Source organism: Rattus norvegicus, chromosome 6, assembly GCF_036323735.1.
Source record: "Rattus norvegicus strain BN/NHsdMcwi chromosome 6, GRCr8, whole genome shotgun sequence".
Taxonomy (NCBI): Eukaryota; Metazoa; Chordata; class Mammalia; order Rodentia; family Muridae; genus Rattus; species Rattus norvegicus.
Window position 1 is genome coordinate 35,673,543 of NC_086024.1, and position 21,408 is coordinate 35,694,950.

Consider the following 21,408-nt stretch of genomic DNA (forward strand, 5'->3'; position numbering starts at 1 on the left):
CATGTGCAAATTTTATGGGAAGTAGACATTCATACTCAGGTCCAAATACTTGTTTAGAAAGAACTCTTACCCACTGAGTAATAGCCAAGCCCCAAAGCTGAGAATTTGCAATAAATATTGTTACCTTCCATCAATAGGAAAGACTGATATCCCCCAATCAGAAAAATAAATGATTCTTAAGGCTGGAGATGTAATGTAATGTTATGTTAACTCCAATAAGACCAACAGATAAGTAAGCATCTGAGTTGATGCTTTTTTCGATGACTTTATGACCCAAGAATCTTCTTGGTAGATTCAGGCTTGACTGACTATTTATCAAAATATGTATGCATATGTTATATGTGTGAATGTGTGTGTATGTGTGTGTATATGTTGTGTGGCTGTTTGTGTGTGGTATGTATATGTGCATGTGGCTATGTCATGGTATGTGTGTACATGTTTGTATATATGGTTTTCTGTGTGTGTGTATGTGTGTGTATGACTTATAGTTTAATGTAGTGCTTGAATATCTAACTATTGAACCTCAGAGGCTTTCCTTGTCTCTCTGAACACCTCTATAAAACAACTCTCTCTCTCTCTCTTAACTTGAGTTTCACAATCTATAAATTAGGAAAACAATGGTTTCTGTCTGTTTTGTAGCAGAGGGATGAAGTATATGGCAGCTACAGGTTGCTCTTTTATTGGACTCAACAGCCTTCAGTTTTACAGCTTCAAAGTTCGGAGGCCTCTTTTCCTTTTCATGCTAACCTCAAGCTTTCTGCCTTGATCAAGTTGCTATTCACAAGTTAATGTTGATTGTGAGGGTCACTAAGCCAGATAGTCTATTCTCTCACTGTACTCTGTGAAAGCATAAAGCGAGGACTTGAATATCCACACACTCTCATATGTAGAAATAACAGTCTCCATAAATTTATCTTTCAAGATACCTGAGCATTGTGAACAGGGAGTCCAGATGGAGCAGAATTTCCAGTAGAATCTTTCTGGGTTCTGGGCAGTTGGGATACTCTGCCTGGGGCTTAATGAGAATGTCTATATATCTAACAGCCATGTCCTGACTGGGTCAAGTACATGGTACCCTGCCCAGTAGGGGACCATTCTGTCATACTAGTCAGCTGATGAGCAAGAGGGAGTTAGAGATGGCAAAGGCCATTTTCCCTGCGTGGGATGGATTCAAATGCACAGAAAGTACCAGGTCAAAAGTTCAAAGTGCCGCTTGCTCATTTTTCTGCCAGAAGTGGGATCACAAGGGAGAAGGAGTTACACTCGGCAGGAACTAAAAGAAGAGGATTTTGAAGACCTATACACCAGTTCCAGTCAAAAGGCAGCTGCAATACTCTAGACTCCTAAGACTTAAAAAAAAAAAAGAAAGAAAAGTTTCAGGCTGACAGCATATCTTCATTCTGATAGTGGGGGAAAGTGTTTCCTCTCATTCTCGCAACCCAGCCAGGAAAAAGAGATATTAGGAGAAGCTGGAGCCTGCAGGGGTCTGGCCCACATCCCAGCCATATCCTGAGATAAAGACAGGGCTTCCAAAACTCCTTGTGGGGGGGAATCTGCACTTCCTGTCCTAAATGCTTAGGCCATCTGGAATGTCTGTCATGGAATGTTAAATTTATGGAATTGTCCTCAGAGGCTCCCAAAACTACTTCCAGTGCTCGACAGAATAAAAATAGGCTGAATGGAAACAAACGTGGTGGTGGATTTCCCAATCCTCTGGTGGAGGAGGCACGAATGTAAAATACAGAAAATACTGAAATAGCAAAACCAAGTTTTAAAATGTGCACTTCACTGAAAGATTTCTGTAAGGACAATTTTAGTCTATGCAATTGAGTCTGGTGATTTGAGTTTACCCTTAAGCCTCCCTCCATTAAATAAGCTTACACTCTTCCATGGAGATGGGAAGAGTAGGGATCAAGGCTTGTGCAGCAGACCCACATATCCCAAAGCTGTCAATGACTGTTAGTGGTGGAGAAGCAGGACCCACAGGATAAAAATCACTGAATAGCCCCACCCCCTTTTTTATTGCTGTCAATTTTGAATGTCTGGGTACAAGGAGAGCCACATAAGAAAACTAATCCTAGTGCAAGCAAACCCAGGTATAGTTTGTGATTTTTCAGTTGCTATGTAATAATATGCCACAAAGGTAATAGCTTTGAAAATATCCATGCATTACGTAAGTTAGATGTCTCCCTAGACTTATCTGAATTTTCAATGGTTGACTCCAATATGAATAAGACAAGTGGGATGCTAACCGGGGTACTAACCTTAAACTATGGGAAAAATTTACTTCTGGGATTTTTCTGGGTAATGGTAGGAATCCATTCTGTGGTGGTGTAATCTGTTTGTTGTCAGCCATCTGGATCCCATTCAGATCCTTACTGCCACGGGAATGCCTTCTCAGACAGACCTTCCTAACTTCTGGTAACTAAGTTTTTGCCAAACTTGAAATCTACTTCCACAAGTATTATATGCTCTCCTCCAAGATGGCTACCTGACTGAACACCCAAGCGAAGCAAAGTCACAAGCAGTGTGAAATAAGATGGTGGTTGTTGTCATCCAGCCTACCTCTCTGCTGCTTAGAACCTTGTAAACTAACTTAAGGCATGAATTCTATGTCAGCTAATACTGTCTCTTTCCCTCATGACTTTCTGTCCAATTCCATCTCTATGATAGAAGTTTCATGATGGAAGCTTGAAGATGTCCAGTTTTCTCTGGTAATAACCTACATGTCAATTCATTTAGTGATGTTGATTGTCTCATGGTCATATTGATCTCCAGTTTGCGAACTTCTCTTGTCCATTTTTTCCAGCTCCTCAAAGGCCAGTCAAATGTACTCCTAGCCTGTGAATCTCCTGCTAAACCCATGGAATCTAGTTCCAAACAAATATTCAATGTATGATTATGAGATTGGGATCATCAGTAGAAGGGCCCCCTTGCACTGTGTTCTTATATGCAGTAAATTATATGTTCAACAGCTTTGCATGCTGTAAGGTGAGCAAAGGTTTTAAGTCCCACAATAGTCAATCAATAGATATTGCAGCAAGGAATCCATAGATTTTGAATGGATATATGCAGTCCAGTAACTCTGTTTTCCTTTTTAAGGTAATTTAAACTTCCGGCTGAATGTGAGCACACTGATGTCAGAATATTGCCATCTCACACCTGTAAATGATGTTAGAATTGGCAACAGACAATATGTTTAGTGGTATTTTGGATCCAGGTAGCCAGATGATCAAACATAGGCAGTTTGGTTAACAGATAATAGTTTCTCCAACAACATTCACTGTCCAATCTCAAAGTGTCTATTTATGTCCAGATCATAAAGATATTCACCACCATGCAAAACATAAGGCACTTCAGAGGCACCAATCGAAAAGTGATAAGAAAACCTAACATAGGCAAGGAATACTTTGTGAGGAAAAAGAGTGTTTACTGCTGGAGATGTCGTATACTCAGGTATAGAGACATCATCTAAGAAAGGAACACTGAGACTAATACACACAGACTTAGAATGAATACATGGGCCTCCATTATTGGGACTGAGACAGATCTAAAGAAGCCTCTAATAACACCTCAAGCACTTTAATTTAACATTGTCTGAATAATAGCATATATCCTGGGGTGTCTCATGAATAGAGTGTTACTAGAAAGTTTAGGTTATAATTTATAATTGGAAATATATATTTAGACTCTGTTTTTCTTGCATCCAGATCCTATAATTCATGGAAACTCATAACTGATAGCCTTTTCCTTCTAAATGGCATCTGAGATTGTACCTGGGTAGACTCAGAGTAAAGGCTGGTTGTCAGGAACACCATCCATAGGACTAGAAGTTTGTTATCTTTAAATTCAGAGCACAGAAGACAGACTGGAGCTTGAGTTAATTGTCAATTGCCAATAACACAGAGATTTCTACTCAATGAAGACAAGATCTCCACTAAACAAAGCAGCATTCCAAAAGCTCCCAGGTTTCTATGTACGTGCACGTGTCAGGATGATGGCCTTTTCTGAATGGACTGAAACATTCCATGTCCTCTTCTGCTTATTGAGTTCTAGACACAATCACTTCCCCTTGGCCATTGCTTTCTTCACAGTGTGCTTCCTAACAAAAGACAAATGTCTTCTTATGTGTCGTGGGAGCCAGTCTAATAAATCAAACCCAAGCAGAAGGTTGTGGAAACTAACTTTAGCCAGTTTGTCAAAGGTACAGTTTACAATCCAATCTTCTAATTGACATCAGAAATGGAAAGCTATCCTGGGGAACAGAGTGCCCAACCTTTGGAATCTACACTGATTCCAGTTAGTATTAGAATTAAACTAGATTTTTAAACATCCAGCTGGTATCTGTTGGTGAATTAATGTATGAAGGGAAATAAACTTACATTCAGTGTCAAAAGTCTTTTGATTATACTGAAACTAAATATAGAAGGAAGGAACCATTAGTTTTTCCTTCTCTGTATATTGAAAAGCCTATGGTACAGAGACAGGCAAGTAGATCAATGGAATAGAATTTAAGATCCAGAAATGAACCCACACATCTATGGCCATTTGATCTTTGACAAAGGAGTTAAAACCATCCAGTGTTAAATAGACAGCATTTTCAACAAATGGTGCTGGTTCAACTGGCAGTCATTATGTAAAAGAATGCAAATCCATCCATTTTTATTACCTTGTACAAAGCACAAGCCCAAGTTGATCAAAGACCTCCACATAAAGCCAGATACACTGAAACTAGTAAAAGAGAAAGTGGGTAAGAGCCTCAAACACATGGGCACTGGGGAAATTTTCCTGAACAAAACACCAATGGCTTATGCTCTTAGGTCAAGAATGAACAAATGGAAACTAAGAAAATTGTAAAGTTCCTGTAAGGCAAAAGACACTGTCATTAGGACAAAACGGCAACCAACAGCTTAGGAAAAGATCTTTACCAATCCTACATCTGATAGAGGGCTAAAATCCAATATACACAAAGAACTCAAGAAATTACACTCCAAAAAATCAAATAACCATTTTAAAAAATGAGCTAGAGAGCTAAGCAAAGAGTTCTCAACTGAGGAAAATTGAATGGCCATGAAGCACCTAAAGAAATGCTCAACATCCTTAGTCATCAGGGAAATGCAAATCAAAACAGCCCTGAGATTCCACCTCTCCCCAATCAGAATGGCTAAGATCAAAAACTCAGAAGGTGACAGCAGATGTTAGCACGGATGAGGAGAAAGAGGAACACTCCTCCATTATTGGTGGGATTGCAAGCTGGTACAATCTCTCTAGAAATCAGTCTGGTTGTTCCTCAGAAAACTGGACATGATACCAGCTTTACCAGTCATGGACATATAACTAAAAGATGTTCCAACATACAACAAAGACACATGCTCTACTATGTTCATTGCAGCCTTATTTATAATAGCCAGAAGCTGGAAATAACCCATATGTCCTTCACCAAAGGAATGGACACAGAAAATGTGGTACATCTACACAATGGAATACTACTCAGCTATTAGAAACTATGACTTAATGGAATTATTAGGCAAATGGATGGAACGAGAAAATATCATCCTAAGTGAGGTAATCCAGTCACAAAAGAACACACATGGCACTTACTGATAAGTGGATATTAGCCCAAAAGCTCGGAACACCCAAAATACAATTTATGGACCACATAAAGCTCAAGAAGAAGAAAGACAAACATGTGGATGTTTCCCACCTTTTTAGAAGGGATAACAAAAATACTCACAGGAGGAAATATGGAGACAAAGTGTGGAGCATGGTATGAAGGAAAGGCCATCCAGAGACTGCCCCACCTTGGGGATCCATCCTATATACAGATACCAACCCAGACATTATTGCTGATGCCAAGAAGTGCTTGCTGACAGGAGCCTGATATAATTGTCTCCTGAGATGCTCCGCAGAGCCTAACAAATACAGAGGAGGATGCTCACATCAACCATTGAACAGAGAACAGGGTTCCCAGTGGAAGAGTTAGAGAAAGGACTGAATAGCTGAAGGGGTTTGCAACCCCATAAGAAGAACAATAATATCAACCAACCAGACCCCCTAGAGCTCCCAGGGACTCAAACACCATCCCAATAGTACACAGGGATGGACCTATGGCTCTACTTGCATATGTAGCAGAGGATCGCATTGTAGAGCATCACTGGGAGGAGAGCCCCTTGGTCCTGTCAAGACTCGATGATGCCCCAGTGTAGGGGAATGTCAGAGAGGGGAGGTAAGAGGGAGTGGGTGAGTGAGCACACCCTCATAGAAACAGTGGGAGTGGGGATGGTATAGCAGACTTCTGGAGGGGAAACCTGGAAACAGGATAACATTTAAGATGTAAATAAAAATATCCAATAAAAGAAGAAAACTAAAAGAAAAGAAAAGAAATGAAAGAGGAAAGAAAAAGGAAAGAAAAGAAAAGAAAAGCCCAAGTGGGCTGAATAGAAAGAAGCTGTTTGAACTTTAATTCCTCAATGTACTTGTAGGGTCCCCAAGACAGGCTGGCTACTCAGCTCTCAGAATAGCCTGAGTCTTTGTACTAATAAGAGGTTAACCATTTTCAGATGCTCTGAGAAATCATGGACAATGGCCATGTTGGATACATGGGGATATTAGTTCTATTTTCCTTTGCCACATTGCTACCTAAGCTAAGTTACTGAGTGACTACAATGGGAGATTAACACTTTGTGTGATGGATTGCATCTATATATTGCTTAAGCACTTCAATTATCTCAGAAAGAAATATAAACAGATTAGCTGTACAAAAGCCTTTCTCTGAAAGAGATTTTAAAACCCACACTTGAACTCAGTTGTGAAGATGCTATCTTTATGCTTCGGTGTATGCTACAAGTTACTGAAGTTTCTAACAATGGTCCCCCTCTGCTTTATTTGTAAAAGTGAAAATCCCAATCTTCATTCTTTGCATGACCTCTTTGACAGGGTCTAGGTACATTCTAGCGTCCACACCATGCCCACCTTTCAAGCAATAAACACGCTGCTGATGAGGTCTGAAACAAACCAAACTTTACACTTTGGTTATTTTTATTTTCCTGAGGGGAGCCCTCTTGTGGGTATCAGGCATATTGCTGGACAGATTTTTTTCTCTGTCTGATAATGGACTGAGAAGAATGGTTTGTGTTTCATTTAAGACAAAGTTCAATATGAATGCACTTTTAATGCCTGCATTGCTCTTTCATTGTATCTTCCCAGATTAATAAAAATGCTATGTCCCAGTAGGTCAAATGAAATGAAAGGGTATCTAGCTATTCTGGTTATCATTACCATCTAGTTTTAACGTGTGTGTGTGTGTGTGTGTGTGTGTGTGTGTGTGTGTGTGTACACTTACATGGGAAAGCCAGAGGTTGATGCAAGGTGTCCTCCTGTATTACTCTTCACCTTACCATTTGACACAGTGTCTCTCACTGAACCTAGAACTCATAGGTTGGCAAGCCTGGCTGATCAGTGAGTTCTTTTGCCAGCAATAGAATTACTGATGTGCTTGGTCATGCTTAGATTTTATAAAAGGACCAGAAATTGCAACTCAGTTCTGCAGTAAGCACTTTCCCAAGTAAGTCATTTCCTTATAATTCAGGAAGGGCATTTTTTAGTTATTACTCTGAATATTTTTGAGTAATGAGTCTATAGCAGACCCAGAAATCTTCAAAGTTATGTTTTGGACTGTGATTAGGTCTAGGCTACATTGTACTAGGTCTGCTTTGGTCTTGTTAAAAACTAACTATGCTAAGTTATATATTCTCTCTAATGAAAATATTAACCTGGGAGAGACAGGGCCATACTCAATTTCCTATCCCACAGCTTTTAGTAAAAGGATAGCTATAAAAGAAGTACTTGATAACTGTTTATTATATTGATTTAAGCAATACCAGTATAGTAATTCATATGTTAATGCCATGCAAATTATAACCCCAACAAACTTGAACTTTGGAAAAGTTTCAATGAAAATACTCCAGCATGGTTGGACTTGATGTTGCATTTAACCCTACTGTTCACACTGCAGAATACAGATAATCTCCACTAGTTTAAGCCCAACCTGTCCTACAGAATGACCTCCTGTCCATGCAAGGTATATATAGTAAGACACTGTCTCAAAAACAAACAAGCAAATAAACAAAAAAACCCTTAAAGATCAAAAGCAGGGTATTCAGAATAACATTGTGTATATTTTCAATAGTTCTGTTGAATGCTGAGTATTCTGAATAAAGTGTGTATTGCTCCCCCAGCTTGCATTTTAGAAACATATGCTGCTATATTTCAGTTAAACTTAATACAGTTTTTCAGTCCTTCTCGTCACCTGATGTAATGAGGTTGGTATGAGAGCACTAATGGAAAAAGACAATCTGCGAAAAATTGTGTAACATAGATCCTCTCATTTATATGCACAATTTTGAACTCCCAGAAAATAAGGAGCAGGTTACCATGCATTTACCTTCGCAAATGCTGACACGAGTCAAGATGGGATATAAGCAATCGGATCTGACGATAATATATTCTATCTGCAATTGTTAGAGATGTATGCAAGATCGCAGGCAACACCTTCCTTTTGAATTTCAAATGCTATATAACCTTTTGGAGATAACAAGGGATATTCATCTGAAATAATGGTAGGAAATTTATAACAGAGACCACATAATTAGTTGTTATTCTTTGCAAGTACCACATGCTCTGATAGGAACAGATTCAGAAAAACATCATCTTTCAATAAGTCTCTCTCTCTCTCTCTCTCTCTCTCTCTCTCTCTCTCTCTCTCTCTCTCTCTCTCTCCCCCCCCTTCTATCCCTTCTCCTCTGCTCCCTCTCTCCCACTCCCTTTTCTGCTTCCTTCTTCTTCTCTCCCTCTTTTTTTGAATGGAACAGATTTGTACATACGGTAATTAGAAAATACAAATAAAACGGCAACTAGTAAACAAAACAAAAGGACAACTAGAAAATATAAGACACAATCCTGACATGTTTGTAAACCCTTCTAACTTTTCAGACCTAAGTAGTCTGACTGGATAGTCTTCCATGACAACAATGATACAGATCTGGGTTAAAGTTATACTACATGACACCTTGATTCCAGGACTCTACTGTAGAACAGTCGAAGTGTGGATGTAAGTCTGCTGGAATGGGCATTTCTTTGCCTTTATCTCCTGCATAATCCAGCATAACAGTTTTAGTTCTGAGGGAAGAAATGTATTTCAGATTTCCCGGTTCCAACCCTTGTTGTATATTTTAGGTAAATATTACCAACAGAATAGAAACTATTCAAAGAACTATTAACTCACAATTCTTAAGAAATCCAATGTCAGAATCCAACAAGAAAGTCAAACTCAGTAATATCCTTTTTCTTTTCATGAAAAACTATATGTACAGCTGTGATGCATCTTCGTTCTGAATCAGTTTCATCTGTGGGAATGGTGGCGAGCGGTCAGTGCTGCCTGGGCTTGGTCTAATATGAACACCATGTCTAAACTACTATGGACATAGTTTTGGTGTGTCAGTTCATTCTGAGGGGATGGCACACACGCTGACCTTTGCTTTGATCTCCTACACCTCAGTTCACACTCTGGTCTAGACAGGTATATTATGAATGATACTAACAGTCAATATTGTCAGCTTGATTGGGTTTACAGGCAGTTAGGAGACTAGGGGTGCCTGTGAAGGTGTTGTCAGAGAACATCAACTAAACAAAGAATAAATGACTCAGTATTGGTAACATCAGTTGTTTGGCTGAGAAAATAGATGAATAAAATATAAATAGGAGGAAGTCGGGTCGTCTATTAGAGCTCCCTATTCCCCGTCTTTGATCATTTACTCCCTAATGTACCCCCTTGCCCCACTCTCTAAATATAACGTAATGACTATGAGATGACAAACTTCCCATTGCCATAATGGTGCTGAAGGACCATGGTCCATACCATCCATACCAAAAGGACACATGCCCAGAGCTATATATCTAGAAACAAAAGTCTTGAAAGGACGAGGAGTCTCCATATTTGTGATTCCTTCTGTCCCATGTGTGTAGGAGGCTATGATTATAGCAGAGTTGTAGGTAGGCTCCATTGGTGTTTAAAGAGAACTTGGCATAGGGAAGGAATCAGTCTCTATTCAAAAAACTCACTCATCATAACATATTAACAGCTATATACAATGAGGTATATGGCATTTGAGAAAATAGTTTAGAAAAGGCACTAAATAAATGGGTCACTATATCTGCCAAATATTATCAACATGGAAAAACATGGAGAAAAGAGAAAATCTAATTTCTAGGGTTACAACATTGAGAAATGAAAACTGTTCACTTTTCAATGAAAACATATATAGACCACTATCAGAAAACTTCAGCGAATTCACAAAGCTAGAGAATTCATATGTGGGAATCTGACACATTTAGGACAAAGCATAATAAAGTAAACAATAAGTATATGAGGCATTTCCCTTTGAAGAATCAAAACCTTACTTTTTCCAAATAGATACATTGTTAGGTTGTAGACTGCCAGTGAACTGCTCAGTTTAAGATCGTTAATATTACTTTACACAAATGACACATTATTTTTTAAAATATATTCACAAGCAACATCATGAATTAAAATATATATCTTACTTTATCAATGACAATCTGATGCAAGAACTAGAATCCCGGAGACTGGAGACAAGTATGTCAGCTCAGTTTGGGATTTTGGACAGGATTTTACTAATTAGGGACATTTGTGCTAAAACAGTAGATGAGTGGAATTATTTTCATGAAGGAGAAAATAGAAATAACATCATTGAACTTCTTTTAGATTTAGGACTTTACATATCTGTTTGCCTAGGATATATTTCAGAATAACAACCCACTGCGTGGGTACAAACTAACCATGAGCAAAACTGTTCCAAGTCCAGCCAAAGGCTGTTAAAAGGTGCACAAGCAAGTGTTATGTCTGTATCAAGAATTTCAGCACTGGACTAGTGTTAGAAAGAGAGAAAAGGGAGCCATTCAATTTTATTTTGCCAAGATATTGACCTATTCTCTTTCTTTTATTGGATATTTTTTATTTATATTTCAAATGTAATTTCCTTTCCCAGTTTCCCAGCATAAGCCCCCTATACCATCCCCCTCCCCTTCTATTATGAGGGTGTTCCCCCTACCCAACCACCCCCTGCTTCACACCCCCTGACATTCCTCTGCACTGGGGGGGAGTTCCAGCCTTGGCAGGACCAAGGGCTTCTCCTCCCATTGGTGCCCAACAAGGCCATCCTCTGCTACATATGCAGCTGGAGCCATGGGTCTGTCCATGTGTACTCTTTGGGTAGTGGTTTAGTCTCTGGGAGCTCTGGTTGGTTGGTATTGTTGTTCATATGGGGTTGCAAACCCCTTCAACTCCTTCAATCCTCTCTCTAATTCCTCCAATGGGGACCCTGTTCACAGTTCAATGGTGTGCTGCTAGCAGTCGCCTCTGTATTTGACAAACTCTGGCTGAGCCTCTCAGGAGACAGCTATATCAGGCTGTCAGCATGCATTCCTTGGCTACATCAATATTATCTAGTTTTTGTGGCTGTATATAAATGGGACATACTTGGGCAGGCACTAAATGGCCATTCCTTCAGTCTCTGCTCCAAATTTGTCTCCATATCCCCTCCTATGAATATTTTGTTCTTCCTTTTAAGAAGGACTGAAGCATCCACATTTTGGTCATCCTTCTTGAGCTTCATGTGGTCTGTAGATTTTATCTTGGGTAATTCAAGCTTTTGGGTTAATAGCCACTTAGCAGTGAGTACATATCATGTGTGTTTTCTGTGATTGGGTTACCTCACTCACGATGATATTTTCTGGTTCCGTCCATTTGCCTAAGAATTTCATGAAGTCATTGTTTTTGATAGCTGAGTAGTACGCCATTGTGTAGATATACCACATGTTCTGTATCCATTCCTCTGTTGAAGGTCATCTGGGTTCTTTCTAGTTTCCACTCTCTCCCTGCTTATCTAATATAGTACTCAAAGTCCTCGGCAGAGCAATCAGACAATAAAATGAGTCCAGAGGGATTCAAATTAGAAAGGAAGAAGTCAAAATGTCACTATTATCAGATTAAATGATAGTATACTTAAATGACCCCAAAAAGTACACCAGTGAACTACTAAGTCTGATAAACAACTTCAGCAAAGTGGCTGAGTATAAAATTAACTCAAACAAATCAGTAGCCTTCCTCTACTCAATGGATAAACAGGCTGAGAAAGAAATTAAGGAAATAACACCATTCACAATAGTCCCAGATAACACAAAATACCTCAGTGTGACTCTAACCAAGCAAATGAAAGATCTGAATGACAAGAACTTCAAGTCTCTGAGGAATGAAATTGAAGATCTCAGAAGATCCAAAGACCTCCCATGCTCCCTTCATAGAGATAGGAAGAGCAATTTGCAAATTCATTTGGAATAACAGAAAACCCAGGATAGCTAAAACTATCCTCAACAATAAAAGAACTTCTTGGGGAATCACCAACCCTGACTCCAAGCAGTATTACAGAGCAAGAGTGATAAAAACTGTATGGTATTGGTAAAGAGACAGGCAGGCAGATCAGTGGAATAGAATTGAAGACCCAGAAATGAACCCACACACCTATGGTCACTTGATCTTTGACAAAGGAGCTAAAACCATCCAACGGAAAAAAGATAGCATTTTCAACAAATGGTGCTGGTTTAACTAGAGGTCAGCATATGGAAGAATGCAAATTGATCCATTCTTATCACCCTGTACAAAGCTCAAGTTCAAGTGGATCAAGGATCTCCACATAAAACCAGATACACTCAAACTAATAGAAGAAAAAGTGGGGAAGAGCCTCAAACACATGGGCACTGGGGAAAATTTCCTGAACAAAACACCAATGGCTTATGCTCTAAGATCAAGAATCGACAAATGGGACCTCATAAAAAAACTACAAAGCTTCTTTAAGGCAAAGAACACTGTCATTAGAACAAAATGGCAAGCAACAAATTGGGAATAGATTTTTATCAATCCTACATCCAATAGAGGACCAATATCCAAAATACACAAAGAACTCAAGAAGTTAGAATACAGAGAGCTAAATAACCCTATTACAAAACAGAGCTAAACACAGAATTCTTAGCTGAGGAATATCAAATGGCTGAGAAGTGCCTAAAGAAATGTTCAACATCTTTAGTCATCAAGGAAATGCAAATCAAAACAACCTTGAGATTCTACCTCACACCAGTCAGAATGTCTAAGATCAAAAACTCAGGTGACAACAGATGCTGGCAAGGATGTGGAGAAAGAGGAACACTCCTTCATTGTTGGTGGGATTGCAAATTGGTACAACCATTCTGGAAATCAATCTGGAGGTTAGTCAGAAAACTGGACATTGCAGTATCTGAGGACCCAACTGTACCTCTCCTGAGCATATACCCAAATGATGATCTAACATACAACAAGGATATTGACCTATTCTCATTAGTTGACTAATGTCTCATTCAATCCCACGTGCTAAATGGACTCAGCAGCTTTTAGCAGGTCATTAATGTGAATTTTTTGAAGGGAACCTCTTTGAAATTTTCATCTCTTCCTCTGTCTCTCTCCAATACTTCAGAGTATGAAGAGGGAACACATATCCTTAACTACAGTGTCCTCATGGACACATCTACCCATTCTGACATAGGCATTTTGCCCATTCTCTCCCTTCCTATCCTTGTCTGCTTTTATGTTCACTTTTCGGCTATTAAATGGGAATATCTTCCTCTTGCTAAACACAGCCCAATCACTCCCCTGCTTTTTTTTTTTAAAGTTAATGAACATTCTTATCAAATAGCCAAAAGTTAACATAAGCAATAACATTTATAAAAGTCATATGTTCTAGAATAGCTGAACAAATTCTCAGGAAATAGTTGGAGGTGGGAGGGAACGCAGAGGGGCCTACATTTCAATAACATGAAGAAAGAACATGTGAAGACAGTTACATCAAATGTCAAGAGGACTGTTCTCGATGCCACTTCTTCATGTGACCTATTTTTAAGTTGCTATGTATATGGTCAATACAAATTTCTCTTGGAGAAGGCTGGTCACAGGCCTCTCAAGTTGGGTTTAAATGATAACATGAAGATGGTAAGATTTGAATTGGAAATTACTAAGCACTCTATTGCAAGGCCATTATGTGCAGTTTGCCAAGTACTTGGCTTGAAAATATACAAACACTTTCAGATTACAGGTGAGATCCATGAATCCCTGGATCGTGGATATCGTGATCACTGCAGTACTAATGCCCTATGAGGAGGAACATTATGTTTGGATTTCATTTCTGTTTACAATCCTGAGTTTGTAATTCTCTTTTTAACGTTACTGAAGTTGGAAGATCACTTCCTGGGACAACAGTTGTTTCTTTCATTTTCAATATTAGAGAATTATACATCAATTCCAATCTGTAAAATACCAATAGCTTTTGTAAGAGAGCCCATTTGCTTTAATTCCTTTGTTTTGGCTGGTATTATTTCTCCTTTATATGGAAGGAAAACTCAGATGCAAACTACTGACACCCCTCACAAGCTGTTTGTACATGACGTTACACAAAAGGCTTTATGAAGAAATGGTGGCTATATATTGAAAAGATGCATGATTTAGGGTTAAAGTGATACATTGCAGACTGAATACCCAGAACAAGCTTTCCATTTATTTTTTTTAACAGTTGAGCCTTTGAAATCATTTCAAGAACAAATAGTTCTAAATTACATAAGTAGGGGTGTTCTTATCTAAATACATTAAATGGGTCCTCGTGAACTTCAGTTCTTCCGTCCAAAAATATTACTAATTCAAAGTACTCAGAATGGTGGAATAGTGAGTGCTTCCTATGAGCTTCTTACCAGTCACCCTGTCAAACAAACAAACAAACAAACAAAAAACTTCATTAATGTGGTGTTTGTTTGTTTGATTTTCTGAGAGTAGATGTGTGCATGTGAATACAGGTGAGTCTTGTAGACCAGATGAGGCATCCTGATTTTCTGACATTAAAATGGTAAACAGTTGTGAGACCCATAATCTAGGTTCTGGGAACCAAACATGGTTCTATTGGAAGAGACCAATTGAGACATCCCTCTAGCCCCAAAACAGGATTCCTTTGAGTCAGTTTTTCATTTTCCAGTGTTAACCACTTCACTGAGCAGGACTTTCTATGTTCTTTATTAATTATTTACTAGCCCACTATGTGTTTTATATGCTATGCAATAATGTGACTTCATGGGTTTTGGATAAGAAAAACTATTATTTTATCCTACTACATAGAATTCTTCTTTTAATAGAAATTTACAGTTAGATTTTTAAAAAAATAATCCTTTAAGAATTTCTACCAATGTATTTGGATCATGAACATCCACTCCCCCAATTCCTTTCTCAGTCAACATCAGTTCCCTATATACAACATTTTCTCCTCTTTTTCCCCCTTAAATCCATAAAATTTATTTGCATTGTCCATTCCTAGCAGTTCTTTTTTTTTTCTTTTTACTTTTTTTCAGAGCTGGGGACCGAACCCAGGGCCTTGCACTTGCTAGGCAAGCCCTCTACCACTGAGCTAAATCCCCAACCCCCATTCCTAGCAGTTCTAAACTTGTGGGCTGTGATCCCTTTGGGGGTCAAATGATCCTATCACAGGGATCATATATCATATAAATCAGATATTTTTGTTAGAATTTCTAACAGTAGTAAAAATAAGAGTTATGAAGTAGCAATAAAAATAATTTTGAGTTCTCTGCACCCAAATCCCGTGGGAGGGAGAGCTGAACCTTCAGAGAGGCAGACAAGCCTGGGAAACCAGAAGAGATTGCTCTCTGTACATACATCTCGGACGCCAGAGGAAAACACCAAAGGCCATCTGGAACCCTGGTGCACTGAAGCTCCAGGAAGGGGCGGCACAGGTCTTCCTGGTTGCTGCCGCCGCAGAGAGCCCTTGGGCAGCACCCCGCGAGCAAACTTGAGCCTCGGGACCACAGGTAAGACCAACTTGTCTGCTGCAAGAGAGCTGCCTGGTGAGATCGGGACACACAGAGGCAGAGTTCATCTAGGACCGGGCACTTCCTGTGTTTGCCGGAGGTCCCACGCCCGCGGATCCCGGCCCGCAGCAGCTCTCTGCTCCCAGACCCTGTGGGAAAGAGACCTCACCGCCTGGTCAGGTGGGCACTCCTGAGGCTGCAGAGCGGAAGAGACCACCAACACTGCCCACCCCTGCCCACATCTTTGGCCCAAGAGGAAACTGTATAAGGCCTCTGGGCTCCCGTGGGGGAGGGCCCAGGAGCGGCAGGACCCCTGCCTGAGACACTGCCGGAACCTGAGGGAAACAGACCGGATAAACAGTTCTCTGCACCCAAATCCCGTGGGAGGGAGAGCTGAACCTTCAGAGAGGCAGACAAGCCTGGGAAATCAGAAGAGACTGCTCTCTGTACATACATCTCGGACGCCAGAGGAAAACACCAAAGGCAATCTGGAACCCTGGTGCACTGAAGCTCCCGGAAGGAGCGGCACAGGTCTTCCTGGTTGCTGCCGCCGCAGAGAGCTCTTGGGCAGCACCCCGCCTGGTGAACTCAAGACACAGGCCCACAGGAACAGCTGAAGACCCGTAGAGAGGAAAAACTACACACCCGAAAGCAGAACACTCTGTCCCCATAACTGACTGAAAGAGAGGAAAACAGGTCTACAGCACTCCTGACACACAGGCTTATAGGACAGTCTAGCCACTGTCAGAAATAGCAAAACAAAGTAACACTAGAGATAATCTGATGGCGAGAGGCAAGCGCAGGAACCCAAGCAACAGAAACCAAGACTACAAGGCATCATCGGAGCCCAATTCTCCCACCAAAACAAACATGGAATGTCCAAACACACCAGAAAAGCAAGATCTAGTTTCAAAATCATATTTGATCATGATGCTGGAGCAAGAAAGACGTGAAGAACTCCCTTAGAGAACAAGTAGAAGCCTACAGAGAGGAATCGCAAAAATCCCTGAAAGAATTCCAGGAAAACACAATCAAACAGTTGAAGGAATTAAAAATGTAAATAGAAGCAATCAAGAAAGAACACATGGAAACAACCCTGGATATAGAAAACCAAAGGAAGAGACAAGGAGCCGTAGATACAAGCATCACCAACAGAATACAAGAGATGGAAGAGAGAATCTCAGGAGCAGAAGATTCCATAGAAATCATTGACTCAACTGTCAAAGATAATGTAAAGCGGAAAAAGCTACTGGTCCAAAACATACAGGAAATCCAGGACTCAATGAGAAGATCAAACCTAAGGATAATAGGTATAGAAGAGAGTGAAGACTCCCAGCTCAAAGGACCAGTAAATATCTTCAACAAAATCATAGAAGAAAACTTCCCTAACCTAAAAAAAGAGATACCCATAGGCATACAAGAAGCCTACAGAACTCCAAATAGATTGGACCAGAAAAGAAACACCTCCCGTCACATAATAGTCAAAACACCAAACGCACAAAATAAAGAAAGAATATTAAAAGCAGTAAGAGAAAAGGTCAAGTAACATATAAAGGCAGACCTATCAGAATCACACCAGACTTCTCGCCAGAAACTATGAAGGCCAGAAGATCCTGGACTGATGTCATACAGACCCTAAGAGAACACAAATGCCAGCCCAGGTTACTGTATCCTGCAAAACTCTCAATTAACATAGACGGAGAAACCAAGATATTCCATGACAAAACCAAATTTACACAATATCTTTCTACAAATCCAGCACTACAAAGGATAATAAATGGTAAAGCCCAACATAAGGAGGCAAGCTATACCCTAGAAGAAGCAAGAAACTAATCGTCTTGGCAACAAAACAAAGAGAATGAAAGCACACAAACATAACCTCACATCAAATATGAATATAACAGGAAGCAATAATCACTATTCCTTAATATCTCTCAATATCAATGGCCTCAACTCCCCAATAAAAAGACATAGATTAACAAACTGGATACGCAACGAGGACCCTGCATTCTGCTGCCTACAGGAAACACACCTCAGAGACAAAGACAGACACTACCTCAGAGTGAAAGGCTGGAAAACAACTTTCCAAGCAAATGGTCAGAAGAAGCAAGCTGGAGTAGCCATTCTAATATCAAATAAAATCAATTTCCAACTAAAAGTCATCAAAAAAGATAAGGAAGGACACTTCATATTCATCAAAGGAAAAATCAACCAAGATGAACTCTCAATCCTAAATATCTATGCCCCAAATACAAGGGCACCTACATATGTAAAAGAAACCTTACTAAAGCTCAAAACACACATTGCACCTCACACAATAATAGTGGGAGATTTCAACACCCCACTCTCATCAATGGACAGATCATGGAAACAGAAATTAAACAGTGATGTAGACAGACTAAGAGAAGTCATGAGCCAAATGGACTTAACGGATATTTATAGAACATTCTATCCTAAAGCAAAAGGATATACCTTCTTCTCAGCTCCTCATGGTACTTTCTCCAAAATTGACCATATAATTGGTCAAAAAACGGGCCTCAACAGGTACAGAAAGATAGAAATAATCCCATGCGTGCTATCGGACCACCACGGCCTAAAACTGGTCTTCAATAACAATAAGGGAAGAATGCCCACATATACGTGGAAATTGAAGAATGCTCTACTCAATGATAACCTGGTCAAGGAAGAAATAAAGAAAGAAATTAAAAGCTTTTTAGAATTTAATGAAAATGAAGATACAACATACTCAAACTTATGGGACACAATGAAAGCTGTGCTAAGAGGAAAACTCATAGCGCTGAGTGCCTGCAGAAAGAAACAGGAAAGAGCATATGTCAGCAGCTTGACAGCACACCTAAAAGCTCTAGAACAAAAAGAAGCAAATACACCCAGGAGGAGTAGAAGGCAGGAAATAATCAAACTCAGAGCTGAAATCAACCAAGTAGAAACAAAAAGGACCATAGAAAGAATCAACAGAACCAAAAGTTGGTTCTTTGAGAAAATCAACAAGATAGATAAACCCTTAGCCAGACTAACGAGAGGACACAGAGAGTGTGTCCAAATTAACAAAATCAGAAATGAAAAGGGAGACATAACTACAGATTCGGAGGAAATTCAAAAAATCATCAGATCTTACTATAAAAACCTATATTCAACAAAATTTGAAAATCTTCAGGAAATGGACAATTTCCTAGACAGATACCAGGTATCGAAGTTAAATCAGGAACAGATAAACCAGTTAAACAACCCCATAACTCCTAAGGAAATAGAAGCAGTCATTAAAGGTCTCCCAACCAAAAAGAGCCCAGGTCCAGACGGGTTTAGTGCAGAATTCTATCAAACCTTCATAGAAGACCTCATACCAATATTATCCAAACTATTCCACAAAATTGAAACAGATGGAGCCCTACCGAATTCCTTCTACGAAGCCACAATTACTCTTATACCTAAACCACACAAAGACACAACAAAGAAAGAGAACTTCAGACCAATTTCCCTTATGAATATCGACGCAAAAATACTCAATAAAATTCTGGCAAACCGAATCCAAGAGCACATCAAAACAATCATCCACCATGATCAAGTAGGCTTCATCCCAGGCATGCAGGGATGGTTTAATATACGGAAAACCATCAACGTGATCCATTATATAAACAAACTGAAAGAACAGAACCACATGATCATTTCATTAGATGCTGAGAAAGCATTTGACAAAATTCAACACCCCTTCATGATAAAAGTCCTGGAAAGAATAGGAATTCAAGGCCCATACCTAAACATAGTAAAAGCCATATACAGCAAACCAGTTGCTAACATTAAACTAAATGGAGAGAAACTTGAAGCAATCCCACTAAAATCAGGGACTAGACAAGGCTGCCCACTCTCTCCCTACTTATTCAATATAGTTCTTGAAGTTCTAGCCAGAGCAATCAGACAACAAAAGGAGATCAAAGGGATACAGATCGGAAAAGAAGAGGTCAAAATATCACTATTTGCAGATGACATGATAGTATATTTAAGTGATCCCAAAAGTTCCACCAGAGAACTACTAAAGCTGATAAACAACTTCAGCAAAGTGGCTGGGTATAAAATTAACTCAAATAAATCAGTTGCCTTCCTCTATACAAAAGAGAAACAAGCCGAGAAAGAAATTAGGGAAACGACACCATTCATAATAGACCCAAATAATATAAAATACCTCGGTGTGACTTTAACCAAGCAAGTAAAAGATCTGTACAATAAGAACTTCAAGACACTGAGGAAAGAAATTGAAGAAGACCTCAGAAGATGGAAAGATCTCCCATGCTCATGGATTGGCAGGATTAATATGGTAAAAATGGCCATTTTACCAAAAGCAATCTACAGATTCAATGCAATCCCCATCAAAATACCAATCCAATTCTTCAAAGAGTTAGACAGAACAATTTGCAAATTCATCTGGAATAACAAAAAACCCAGGATAGCTAAAGCTATCCTCAACAATGAAAGGACTTCAGGGGGAATCACTATCCCTGAACTCAAGCAGTATTACAGAGCAATAGTGATAAAAACTGCATGGTATTGGTACAGAGACAGACAGATAGACCAATGGAATAGAATTGAAGACCCAGAAATGAACCCACACACCTATGGTCACTTGATTTTTGACAAAGGAGCCAAAACCATCCAATGGAAAAAAGATAGCATTTTCAGCAAATGGTGCTGGTTCAAATGGAGGGCAACATGTAGAAGAATGCAGATCGATCCATCCTTATCACCCTGTACAAAGCTTAAGTCCAAGTGGATCAAGGACCTCCACATCAAACCAGACACACTCAAACTAATAGAAGAAAAACTAGGGAAGCATCTGGAACACATGGGCACTGGAAAAAATTTCCTGAACAAAACACCAATGGCTTATGCTCTAAGATCAAGAATCGACAAATGGGATCTCATAAAACTGCAAAGCTTCTGTAAGGCAAAGGACACTGTGGTTAGGACAAAACGGCAACCAACAGATTGGGAAAAGATCTTTACCAATCCTACAACAGATAGAGGCCTTATTTCCAAAATATACAAAGAACTCAAGAAGTTAGACCGCAGGGAAACAAATAACCCTATTAAAAAATGGGGTTCAGAGCTAAACAAAGAATTCACAGCTGAGGAATGCCGAATGGCTGAGAAACACCTAAAGAAATGTTCAACATCTTTAGTCATAAGGGAAATGCAAATCAAAACAACCCTGAGATTTCACCTCACACCAGTGCGATTGGCTAAGATCAAAAACTCAGGTGACAGCAGATGCTGGCGAGGATGTGGAGAAAGAGGAACACTCCTCCATTGTTGGTGGGATTGCAGACTGGTAAAACCATTCTGGAAATCAGTCTGGAGGTTCCTCAGAAAATTGGACATTGAACTGCCTGAGGATCCAGCTATACCTCTCTTGGGCATATACCCAAA